Below are 12,594 nucleotides of genomic sequence, written 5' to 3'. Positions count from 1 at the left end.
AGACTCCATCTCAAAAAAACAAACAAACAAAAAACAAAACAAAAACAAAAAACACGTATGAACAGCTTGAGTCAAATCTGCCTTCTGGCAGCTGGGCATCAAGTCTGCTCCCCCGCAGGCTCCTGCCTTCCTTCTCATTGCACTGCTCATCGGGTGGTTCTGGTCCTGGGACCTGGTGGTAGGGGCTGGAGAAAGGGGATTGGGCAGCCCAGTTCCGCTCTCCTCATGCAGTGTCCTGCGCATGTCTTCTGCTTGGGTTGTGTCTTGTGTGGAAGGACCACGACTGAGGGGCCAGGCCAGCAAAGAGGGGGTGCAGAAGAGTGTCAGCCAGAGTGATGTGCTGGGCAGCGTCCAATTTTACCACCCTCCTCATCAGCTCAAACAGCTGCACGTGCTCCAGAGAGTCTTGGAGCATGTCACTCTTCAGACGTTTGCAGTTCTTCACGTATGGGCTGTCAGAGCTGTTCTCATCCCAAACTAGGCCCCATTTGTAGAAATATTTCTGCTTCTTGGTACAGGAGATCACGCGTAATGGGATGGGCCGTAGGGTCTTCATCATCACCAGGCGCTCTTGGTTTTCACAGGTCTGGAAGAGTGTGAAACCTGGTAGTACTTAAAGAGAAGGTAGCCCATGCCCTGGACGTGGCAGGGGCGTGTCCAGCCCAGATCAAGGATCAGTTCAGGCAGGCGACAGTGACCGTGGTCACCACGGCGGTGTGATGCTCACGGTCAGAGGTGGCATTGGGGAAGTCAGCCACTCGGACGCTGGTGCTCCTCACTGACTTCTCATCGCTCCTGTGCTCGCTGTAGACAGTGTTTAACTCAGAATCCACATGCAGGATGTTCTCGGTTTTCAGGTGTGCGTGGGTCAGCCGGTTCTCGTGCAGAAATCTAAGGGTGAGGCAGAGCTGGTGGGCCATGTGCCAGATATGTGGGAGGGGCAAGGCTGGAAGTTATTCTCCTTCGGGAACTCAAGGGTTTTCCTGCCCAGGAGCTCAAAGGTGATGTGCATGGACCGTGGAGGGTGAACCAGTCACACCCCAAGACGCACAGCAGCTGGTTCTCTTAGTCCTTCTCGTTTATTTTTTTCGAGAGCGTTGATTTTTGGCGGTGCCGCCTCCCGGTGCTTGCCCACATTGCAGATGACCCTCCCGCAACCCGAGACGTCCTTCTGGCAGGGTCCAAGCACTCACCCCCGTGCCACAGGCGCCTTGGCCCAGGTTCCCACCGTCTTTATTGCTCTTGGGGCCAATCACCGACCCGGCCACCAGGTGGCGCCTGTTTATCATCTTCCGCACCTGCGCCCTGGGCTAAGTCGCGGGGCTCCTGGAGGACGCGCTCCTTCAGGACCCGCTGCGGCCACCAGGTGGAGCCTCTTTATCATCTTCCGCACCCGCGCCCCGGGCTCACTCGCTGGGGCTGCCGGAGGACGCGCTGCTGCGAGACCAGCTGCGGCGTCTTTGGCAGTGGTGGGAGTGCTTGCGGGTCCAGGAGGGCCCCTCTCCCGTGACCGCCGACCACGATGACAGCGTGAAGACCCTCTCGAAAGGAAGGGCTCTGCTCTACACACTGGTGTCTCCTGAGGAAGGGCAGCTGGGCACGCCTTCCAGACCGAGGTATCGGGCGAGAGGCCGCCTGGGGACGGGGTGGTTACCGCAGTCTCCCTTCTTGCTCCCGACTGTCAGGCCTCCTCCCCTCCCATTAGCAGCTCAGGGATGGGGCTGGCTCAGGGGCCTCCTCCCCTCCCATTAGCAGCTCAGGGATGGGGCTGGCTCTGGGGCCTCCTCTTCCATCAACCCCTCAGCTACGGGGCTGGTTCAGGGGACTCCTCCTCTCCCATCAGCAGCTCAGGGATGGGGCTGGCTCAGGGGACTCCTCCTCTCCCATCAGCAGCTCAGGGATGGGGCTGGCTCAGGGGACTCCTCTCCCAGGCTCAGCTGCCGCTCGGACCCACTCCCCTGAGCGCCTCTCCCCTAAATAATGTTATTCATAGCAAAAACTAGAAAAACACATTTTAATGAAATAAATGTTCAGGTTAATTTTATTATAGCATGTTAACTAAATGTTTTATACTATAGAAATAAATATTTAACAAAATATGAAGATATGTGTGAAACTTTAATGAAAAATGATTATTTAGCCTTTCACAATTGGAAAGTTAAAAACAATAGTAATAAATGTTAACCATATTTTGGTGAATTGGACATCATAACATATTGTAGGCATACATGAAATATGGTACAAACATTTTAAAAAGAACAGTGTGGCAATATATATTAAGGACCTTAAATAAACTATGAAATTATCTTCTAATAATACAACTATTTAATGTTCATAATTTAGACATAAAATAAGCAATTATTATATATTAATAACATTTTTTCCCTGACAATTGAGTTTTTTTACTTGATTCCAGTCCTGTAACAGTCTCCTGTCCCTGGTGTGCTAAGGAGCTTTATTTCAGTAGAGAATGAGTAAAATTACTAATATAACGATATATAAAAATGTATTGCCAAGAGAAGTTCAAAATTGACTGGAAGTGCTAATGTTAATATTAGATGCATCAGGTGCTGTATTTTTTTAAAGCCTGCTTTTACAACTCATAATAATACCTAATGTGGACCCAAGAGCAGCATGAAATCAGAGACAGTAAAAATCCGAATAGCAAGATATTATTGTAAGCAAGAGAAAGTCATTCTGCTGAACAGATCTGAGGATGATATAGAAGTTTAGAAGTCAGAATTCATAGATTTACGAATTTCCAGATTAAAATACAAAAATAATCTGTGATAAGGCTAAAAAAACATTTTTTTCCTATTGGGGATATAGAAACATAGAAACGCCTACATTGAGGGTAGTAGAAGACTTCATATAAATAAACATGCCCACACACACACACACACACATACACACTGACACACACACATATATTTTTCTTAATAAACAGCGTAAAGAGCATGGTTCAATCAGTGTGGGATTGTAAAGCATACTTGGATGAAATTGGAAGTGGAAAGTAAGATATTTTAAACATTAACCACATCCCTAAAGTACTGCACATAGAAATAATTAGTGCACTTAAAGGTAAAGCCTATCACAATCTAAAGACATGCATTTGTAGTGGTGCGTGTTCAGATACCTGGGTATCGTGGTGGAGATACACATAGTCTTTTGAACATTCCGTTGTAGGTCGCTGGTAGCTGGATATGTCCTTTAAACTTTCGTGGCAATTCATTTGAGAAGAAACGCAGCTTTTTCTATTGAGGAGTTCTTATGCTATAAGTAAAGGATGCAAGACATTAATTAGACAAAATAAGGTAAAATTTTGTATTCGCTTAGAGAGTTTAAGAGGCTATTAGCCACTAGTCTCTATAGTGCCTAAGTAAATCGATTCTGCTTAATAAACTGCTACCTGGCTTAGTAAGTAAACAAATTGAAACTTATTTTAGGAAAGAAATATATATTCTTATATCTACATCAGATTCTCTTATGTAGAAACATTACAGGGTGAATGAGGAGTTAATGTAAGCAGCATCATATTTTTGCTCATTCCTTTCTCTATGATTTCTGCTTCTTCTGTCCAAATTCTGTGAAATGTCCTCTAGCTGAAATTATCACAGGCATGGAAAAGGTCATTTTCCACTTGGTCCATCCTCATGATTGCAGTTGTAACATACCGGGACTCATTCATTTTCACATATGTATATGAGACTTAAATCATCCACATTTCAGGCCAGGTTAAGTTTCTAGAAATAGTCTATGCTTTCCTTGCACTTACACTCAATCCTATCATCTACAGCGTTGGCACTGACAATGTTCTGGTGGCAATGAAAAATATGCTCTAGAGCAACGTTCTACATAAAAAAAAGAATAGGAAAATTCCTTTCACTTGTGTATTCCCTCTATTTCCACATTCAATGTCTATAGAGTGTTGTTAGTTTCTTTGGGAAGAAAACCGAACCTTCTGTCTTTCTAAGTGTAGAAAGATGTGGATATTTTCAAAACCCTAATAATAATAAAGTTTTTACATATGTTTGTTTTTTCAATGCATGTCTAAAAATGTATTGTTCCTTTTGTGGGTACCGATTTCAATCACCCAACACACTCTAGAAAGACAAAGATAACCTAAGGCTTCCACCACCCTCCCACTAAAATTGTAAGAATATATAAGAATTACATTTGAAATACAATCAAACCATTATGTTAAAAACATGTACTAATATAATATCTGTGTTTTTATGAAACTTCCTAAAATTGTATTTCAAGTCTCACAATCAGTTTCTTTTCAAAAATCTACAACTCCACTTGAAATTACCATTATTCATCGAATGGTTTGTTTTGACACTTTAGTTTTCTCAAGTGAAAAATACACGCATATACACATATATACATACACATACTTACATACATTGATTGTAGTCAAATCAAGTTTTTCATTCTTTGTTGGAAGCATGAATACAATATTTAAGAATATCCTGAAAATTGTCTTATTTCATGTATACATACAGGCTTATATTTTACAAACCCTTCTAGCAATTTATCCTAAAAGTTATTGCAAAGAGAAAAATAAATGTTTCTATTAGGAATACTTTTAAATGGTTTTATTAATAGGAAAAACTAGAAAAACATTTTAATGAGGTAAATGTTTTAAGTAAATTTTATCAAGTTAACTACATTTTGTATATTTAATAAATATCATAATGTATTTAACAAAATATAAAGGTATGATAGCAAGCTTTAATGGGTGAAAGTGTTACTTTGCCTTCCATAATTGGAAACTTTAAGACAGTAACAATAATTGTTATCAAAGTTTTGGGTTGAATTTAACAGAAAACCTATAGGTATTCCTTATCCAACTCACTGTTGATGAGCACCTAGGTTGAATGTATGTCTTTGCTATTGTGAATAGTGCAGCAATGAACATATGAATGCATGTGCCTTTTTGGTAGAATGATTTTGTGTGTGTGTGTGTGTGTGCATACGTGCATGTGTGTGTGTGTGTGTGTGTGTGCTGAGCAATGGAATTGCTGCGTCAAATGGTATCCTTTTTAAATTTTTTGAGAAATCTCCAGACTGCTTTCCATAGCTGCTGGACTAATTTACATTACCACCAACAGCATACAAGAATTCCCTTTTCTCTGCAGCTTCATCAACATCTGTGCTTTTTAAAATTTTTTTGTAATAGCCATTGTGACTTGTATGAAATGGTGTCTCATTGTGGTTTTGATTTGCATTTCCATGATGATTAGTGATGCTGGGTATTTTTTCATATGCTTGTTGGCCACTTGTATGTCTTCTTCAGAGATGTGTCTGTTCATGTACTTTGTGCATTTTTTAATGGGGTTGTTTTTTGCTTGTTGATTTATTTAACTTCCCTATATATTCTGGGCATTAGATCTTTGTCAGATGCTTAGTTTGCAAATATTATTTCCTATTCTGTAGGTTGGCTGTTTCCTCTGTTGGTAGTTTCTTTTGCTGCACATTTCTTTCATTTAGTTAGGTCCTGCTCATCAATTTTATTTTGTTGCTGTTAATTTTGGAGACTTATAAGTCAGGTAGAGGAGTAAGTATTTGGGTTATATCATAGATATTGAAAGGTTTGCTCTCTGAGGCATGTCAAAAGAGAGTTTAGATATATAAAGAATGGTGAATGGATACTAGACTTTCTGATGAACTAGCATTACCATGCCCCTCATTTATTTATTTACATGGTCATTGTAAAGGAGATATGGAATATGTAAGAAGTTTGTTATATGCATGATACTTGGAGAAATAGACATGGAAGATGAAAAAAATAGATGGGTTTTGGTCTTGATTCCTCAATTAAACCAACAAATTCCTGTGGTGCTATTTGGACAGATGCCGAATGGAGAGAGATAGAGAAAAAGAGAGAGAGAGAGAGACCTTGTCATGAAAGAGAGAGACCTTGTCATGAAAGAATTTGTGAAACAAATGGACAAGCATTGGTACCTATAGAACCTAGTGATGGAGTGTGACTCAGAGCTGTGTACAAAGGCTGTCTCTTCATTTCATTAATGAATACAATGTGTGGCAGGGATGCAGGAATGTCTCTTATTCTCTTCGGCATCTTAAAGTTTCTGTATGTTTCAGATTTTGTGGCATGGAGCCTTCCTAGTGAGAATCCCAATCATGATTAATTCCCATTTGGTCTCACAAGCTGGTAAATACTGGGAATTATTGTGTTACTATGACTGTAGCCTCCCAGTACCAGTCTTGGTTTCCTTTCTTTCTGTCCTTCGATCCAGACTGGCTTTCAGATACACACATACACAAAAATACTACATGATCTCACTTACATATTGGGCCTAAAAATAATTGGAATAAGTTGCCCAGACTGGTCTCAAACTCATGGGTGCAAATCATCTGGAAACCATCCTCACAAAATGAATAAAACTAAATTCTGGGTTTTTAACCAAAAGCATAAACTTTTAGTAGAAGCATACAGTAAGCATGAACCAGCTCGCCCAACAGCCTATTTTGTGTGGCTGCTTAGTGCTTGAAAGTCATGTAGCCCCTGTCACAAGGTCCTCATTACCCTTAATTGCTTCTTTAGATATCATCTTTAATATTAGGAAACCTCAAGTTTTCTACATAAAATGTTTTCTAGATCCTGAATTCCAGTGGGTCCACCGAACCAGTGGGGCTACCGAGCTTGTCTGAGAAACTGACTCAGTGCAGGACGCAGCGTCTTCATCTCCCTGTCTCATGACTCCACCACTCACTTCTCCACCAATCAGCAATCCCCATAGTTTAGCTCATCACCCATCCAGACTCCTTAAAAACGTCATCCACGGGTCTCTCCGGAAGGCTGATTTGAGGCTTCCTTTCTCTTCCTCCTTCAGATGACCTACTATTAATAAACTTTCTCTGTTGCAACTCCCACTGTTTTGGTGCTTTGGTCTACTACCACTACATGGGCAATTGAACTCTGTGGCCCTGTAACAGTCCTCCTGCCTCAGTCTCCCCATCGGTGGAATTACAGGCCTGTGCCACCATGCCCTCATATCCACCACACATGTTTACAGGATCCCAGTGGGTAGTCTTGAGTCATGACCTATAAAGTCTTTCTTTCATACAGAAGTCCTCTCAAAGCACCTCTTCCTGCATCGAATAAGGACTCTTTCCTCCTTGTTCAGCACAAATGTGTTTTGTCTTCTATAGAAGATATAAAAATAGGGCCCAGCGTGTACTACATGTGTCATCTACTTTTATGTTCAAACACAGGGTTTTAAAGGTAAAGAAATTCTTTAGATTTTCAAATGCAAGAATATCAAAACATCTGTGTTTGACTTTCAGGAAATTATCTTTGCTAGTTTTATACACTTCCTACCCTGATTAGATCATTAAATAACATATAGTTAGATAAAAGCATCAAATGGTAACCCATAAATACATACAATGACAATGTATCAATTAAATAAATAAACAATTCTTAAAAACATTTAAACATTTGTAAAATCCCAAATATTTAAAATGGACCCTAATGCTACCTTTTCAAGATAGAAGGCATAATTAATTTACTGGAAACCATGAAAAATATGAGTATATTTAAGGTATTCTTTGCCATAAAATTTTAATTACTAAGTATATTCTAGATAGTGTTATACCACAGTCAGTAGTAACATCATTTTATCATCTATTTTAATAAGAGAAAATTGTTGTAAAATTTAGTGGGCATATCCAAAAGAAAAGAAACAATATAAACATATACTTAAGATATGTTAAAGATAACTCCCATATGTGATATTTTAATACCTTATGCTTCTGTGTTTTAATTAAATTAATGTCGTTTTGTTTTTATGTTCTAAAGCTTATTGCCAATATAAACTAAATTGGGAAACAATATATACAGACATATCATTGCTATGAATGCAATGAATAACAACATATAAAGTGTAGGATTTCATAAAGTATTAGAGACACAATTGCATGAGTAAAACCAGAATAAATATACTTGCATTTCTTTCCCCACTGAATTTACCCTTGACATGCCTTGAAACATCTAAATACATGATCAGAGCTCATTTCTGAACTTTGGAGTTAGGCAATCCTATGTTATTAGTGATCTAGCCTAGAATGTCCAAACTCTCAGTGGACATTCCCCAGTGAATCCCAGCGAAACAATCATTAAACTTGTTCTCCCAGTAAAGAAAGACTGGAATCATGGTTGCTACTGAATCATCATGAAGTTCTCTAAAATCTCAAGTGTAGGGATAAAAAACTCATATATATATATATATATATATATATATATATATATTTAAAATTTAAAGAAATATATATATTTAAAATTTAAAGAAATATATATGTATTTCTTTAAAAAACATTCAGAAAGCTTTTTCAGAAAGATGACTTTGTTCATATGATGACTGTAGGACTGCTGACAGCTAAGCAAGGCAGTGAGTGTTTGAAATTGAGGAGATAATAAAAAGCACTAATTGTATTTGTATTTTTAAATTTTTGTTAATCACATGGAAGAAGGGACTATGGCAAGCGCTAAAGAGAACTTTATTTCACTTTAATTAGATCCCATTTGTCAATTTTGGCTTTTGTTGCCATTGCTTTTGGTGTTTTAGACATGAAGGCCTTGCCCATGCCTATGTCCTGAATGGTATTGCCTAGGTTTTCTTCTAGGGTTTTTATGGTTTTTAGGTCTAACATTTAAGTCTTTAATCCATCTTGAATTAATTTTTGTATAAGGTGTAAGGAAGGGATCCAGTTTCAGCTTTCTACATATGGCTAGCCAGTTTTCCCAGCACCATTTATTAAATAGGGAATCTTTTCCCCACTGCTTGTTTTTCTCAGGTTTGTCAAAGATCAGATGGTTGTAGATGTGTGGTATTATTTCTGTGGGCTCTGTTCTGTTCCATTGGTCTATATCTCTGTTTTGGTACCAGTACGATGCTGTTTTTGTTACTATAGCCTTGTAGTATAGTTTGAAGTCAGGTAGTGTGATGCCTCCAGCTTTGTTCTTTTGGCTTAGGATTGTCTTGGCAATGTGGGCTCTTTTTTGGTTCTTTGAACTTTAAAGTAGTTTTTTTTTCCAATTCTGTGAAGAAAGTCGTTGGTAGCTTGTTGGGGATGGCCTTGAATCTATAAATTACCTATGGCAGTATGGCCATTTTCATGATATTGATTCTTCCTATCCATGAGCATGGAATGTTCTTCCATTTGTTTGTGTCCTCTTTTATTTTGTTGAGCAGTGGTTTGTAGTTCTCCTTGAAGAGGTCCTTCACATCCCTTGTAAGTTGGATTCCTAGGTATTTTATTCTCTTTCAAGCGATTGTGAATGGGAGTTCACTCATGATTTGGCTCTCTGTTTGTCTGTTATTGGTGTATAAGAATGCTTGTGATTTTTGCATATTGATTTTATATCTTGAGACTTTGCTGAAGTTGCTTATCAGCTTAAGGAGATTTTGCGCTGAGCCGATTGGGTTTTCTAAATATACAATCATGTCATCTGCAAATGCAGACAATTTGACTTCCTCTTTTCCTAATTGAATACCCTTTATTTCGTTCTCCTGCCTGATTGCCCTGGCCAGAACTTCCAACACTACGTTGAATAGGAGTAGTGAGAGAGGGCATCCCTGTCTTGTGCCAGTTTTCAAAGGGAAGGCTTCTAGTTTTTGCCCATTCAATATTATATTGGCTGTGGGTTTGTCATAAATAGCTCTTATTGTTTTGAGATACATCCCATCAATTCCTAATTTATTGAGAGTTTTTTTTTTATTTAAGTTTTAGGGTACATGTGCACAACGTGCAGGTTAGTTACGTATGTATACATGTGCCATGTTGGTGTGCTGCACCCATCAACTCGTCATTTAATATTAGGTATATCTCCTAATGCTATGCCTCCCCCCTCCTCCCTCCCCACAACAGGCCCTGGTGTCTGATGTTCTCCTTCCTGTGTCTATGTGTTCTCATTGTTCAATTCCCACCTATGAGTGAGAACATGCGGTATTTGGTTTTTTGTCCTTGCAATGGTTTGCTGAGAATGATGGTTTCCAGCTTCATCCATGTCCCCACAAAGGGCATGAACTCATCATTTTTTATGGCTGCATAGTATTCCATGGTGTATATGTGCCACATTTGCTTAATCCATTCTATCATTGTTGGACATTTGGGTTGGTTCCAAGTCTTTCTTATTGTGAATAGTGCCACAATAAACGTATGTGTGCGTGTGTCTTTATAGCAGCATGAGTTATAATCCTTTGGGTATATACACAGTAATGGGATTGCTGGGTCAAATGGTATTTCTACTTCTAGATCCCTGAGGAATCCACACTGACTTCCACAATGGTTAAACTAGTTTACAGTCCCACCAACAGTGTAAAAGTGTTCCTATTTCTCCACATCCTCTCCAGCACCTGTTGTTTCCTGACTTTTTAATGATCACCATTCTAACTGGTGTGAGATGGTATCCCATTGTGGTTTTGATTTGCATTTCTCTGATGGCTAGTGATGATGAGCATTTTTTCATGTGTCTTTTGGCTGCATAAATGTCTTCTTTTGAACAGTGTCTGTTCATATCCTTTGCCCACTTTTTGATGGGGTTGTTTGTTTTTTTCCTGTAGATTTGTTTGAGTTCATTCTAGATTCTGGATGTTAGCCCTTTGTAAGATGAGTAGATTGTAAAAATTTTCTCCCATTGTGTAGGTTGCCTCTTCACTCTGATGGTAGATATTGAGAGTTTTTAGCATGAAGTGCTGTTGAATTTTGTCAAAGGCCTTTTCTGCATCCATTGAGATAATCGTGGTTTTTCTCTTTGATTCTGTTTATATGCTGGATTATGTTTGTTGATTTGCATATGTTGAACCAACCTTGCATCCCAGGGATGAAGCCTACTTGATCATGCTGGATAAGCTTTTTGATGTGCTGCTGGATTCGATTTGCCAGTAATTTATTGAGGATTTTTGCGTCAATGTTCATCAGGGATATTGGTCTAAAATTCTCTTTTTTTGTTATGTCTCTGCCAGGCTTTGGTGTGAGGATGATGCTGGCCTCATAAAATGAGTTAAGGAGGATTCCCTCTTTTTCTATTGATTGTAATAGTTTTAGAAGGAATGGTACCAGCTCCTCCTTGTACTAAAGAGCTTCTGTACAGCAAAAGAAACTACCATCAGAGTGAAGAGGCAACCTACAGAATGGGAGAAAATTTTTGCAATCTGCTTATCTGACAAAGGGCTAATATCCAGAATCTACAAAGAACTCAAACAAATTTACAAGAAAAAAAACAACCCCATCAACAAGTGGGCAAAGGATATGAACAGACACTTCTCAAAAGAAGACATTTATGCAGCCAACAGACACATAAAAAAATGCTCATCATCACTGGCTGTCAGAGAAACGCAAATCAAAACCACAATGAGATACCATCTCACACCAGTTAGAATGGCAATCGTTAAAAAGTCAGGAAACAACAGGTGCTGGAGAGGATGTGGAGAAACAGGAACACTTTTACACTACTGGTGGGACTGTAAGCTGGTTCAACCATTGTGCAAGACAGTGTGGCGATTCCTCAAGGATCTAGAACTCCAAATACCATTTGACCTAGCCATCCCATTACTGGGTATATACCCAAAGGATTATAAATCATGCTACTGTAAAAACACATGCACACATATGTTTATTGTGGCACTATTCACAATAGCAAAGACTTGCAACCAACCCAAATGTCCAACAATGGTAGACTGGATTAAGCAAATGTGGCACATATACACCATGGAATACTATGCAGCAATAAAAAATGATGAGTTCATGTCCTTTGTAGGGACATGCATGAAGCCAGAAACCATCATTCTCAGCAAACTATCCCAGGGACAAAAAACCAAACACCGCATGTTCTCACTCATAGGTGGGAACTGAACAATGAGAACACTGGGACACAGGAAGGGGAACATCACACACCTGGGCCTTTTGTGGGGTGAGGGGAAGAGGAGAGGGATAGCATTAGGAGATATACCTAATGTAAATGACGAGCTAATGGGTGCAGCACACCAACATGGCACATGTATACATATGTTACAAACCTGCACGTTGTGCACATGTACCCTAGAACTTAAAGTATAATTTTAAAAAAAGAGAACTTTTTTTCAGAAAAATAATTGAAGTTGCAGCACTAATGACTGTACTTTCCGTTAACAAAATTCAACAGAAATCTTGGAGTATCTTTGGGACATAGATTAGGGCTTCTTTTTAAGTAAATATGATTATGCATTTAAAGATGTATGTGATTTAATGAATAATTCAAATGGATTGAACACAGGCATGTAAAAATGTAAAATAAGATCTCTCCAGAAGGCTGGAGTTTTATTTACATTCCTTGTTCTAATCTCTTCTTTCAGAATAAACTAAGCTGTGGACTACTTTGTGCTTAGTTTTGTGGTTTCTACTGCAGAAGTGTGAAATAGTCAATTTCTACTTCCAGAAACCTCTCAGGAGACCTGGGGTATTTCAGGAGGAAGTTGTTGACTCATATCCCTCATATTTGCTTATGTGACTGTAGTGGGTAGTTTCCAGGTATACCTAAAAGTCTTTCTCTTTTACAGCAATTCCCTTGAAGTCTGTCTTCTCACA

At 39.2% G+C, this 12,594-nt stretch overlaps 1 protein-coding gene across 1 annotated transcript in view; it reads left to right on the top strand.

Annotated features, from left to right (window-relative positions):
* Positions 1-1,347: 1,347 nt before the first annotated feature.
* OR2L13 (olfactory receptor family 2 subfamily L member 13) overlaps positions 1,348-12,594 on the top strand; it is a 176,182-nt gene continuing 164,935 nt past the window's right edge. Inside the window, exon 1 of the mRNA XM_019032895.4 lies at positions 1,348-1,616. The gene's annotated coding sequence lies outside the window, so the exon portion shown is untranslated. The remainder of the gene's footprint in view (positions 1,617-12,594) is intronic.

This window comes from Gorilla gorilla, chromosome 1, assembly GCF_029281585.2.
Source record: "Gorilla gorilla gorilla isolate KB3781 chromosome 1, NHGRI_mGorGor1-v2.1_pri, whole genome shotgun sequence".
NCBI lineage: Eukaryota > Metazoa > Chordata > Mammalia > Primates > Hominidae > Gorilla > Gorilla gorilla.
This window is presented reverse-complemented; position numbering and strand designations above follow the sequence as displayed.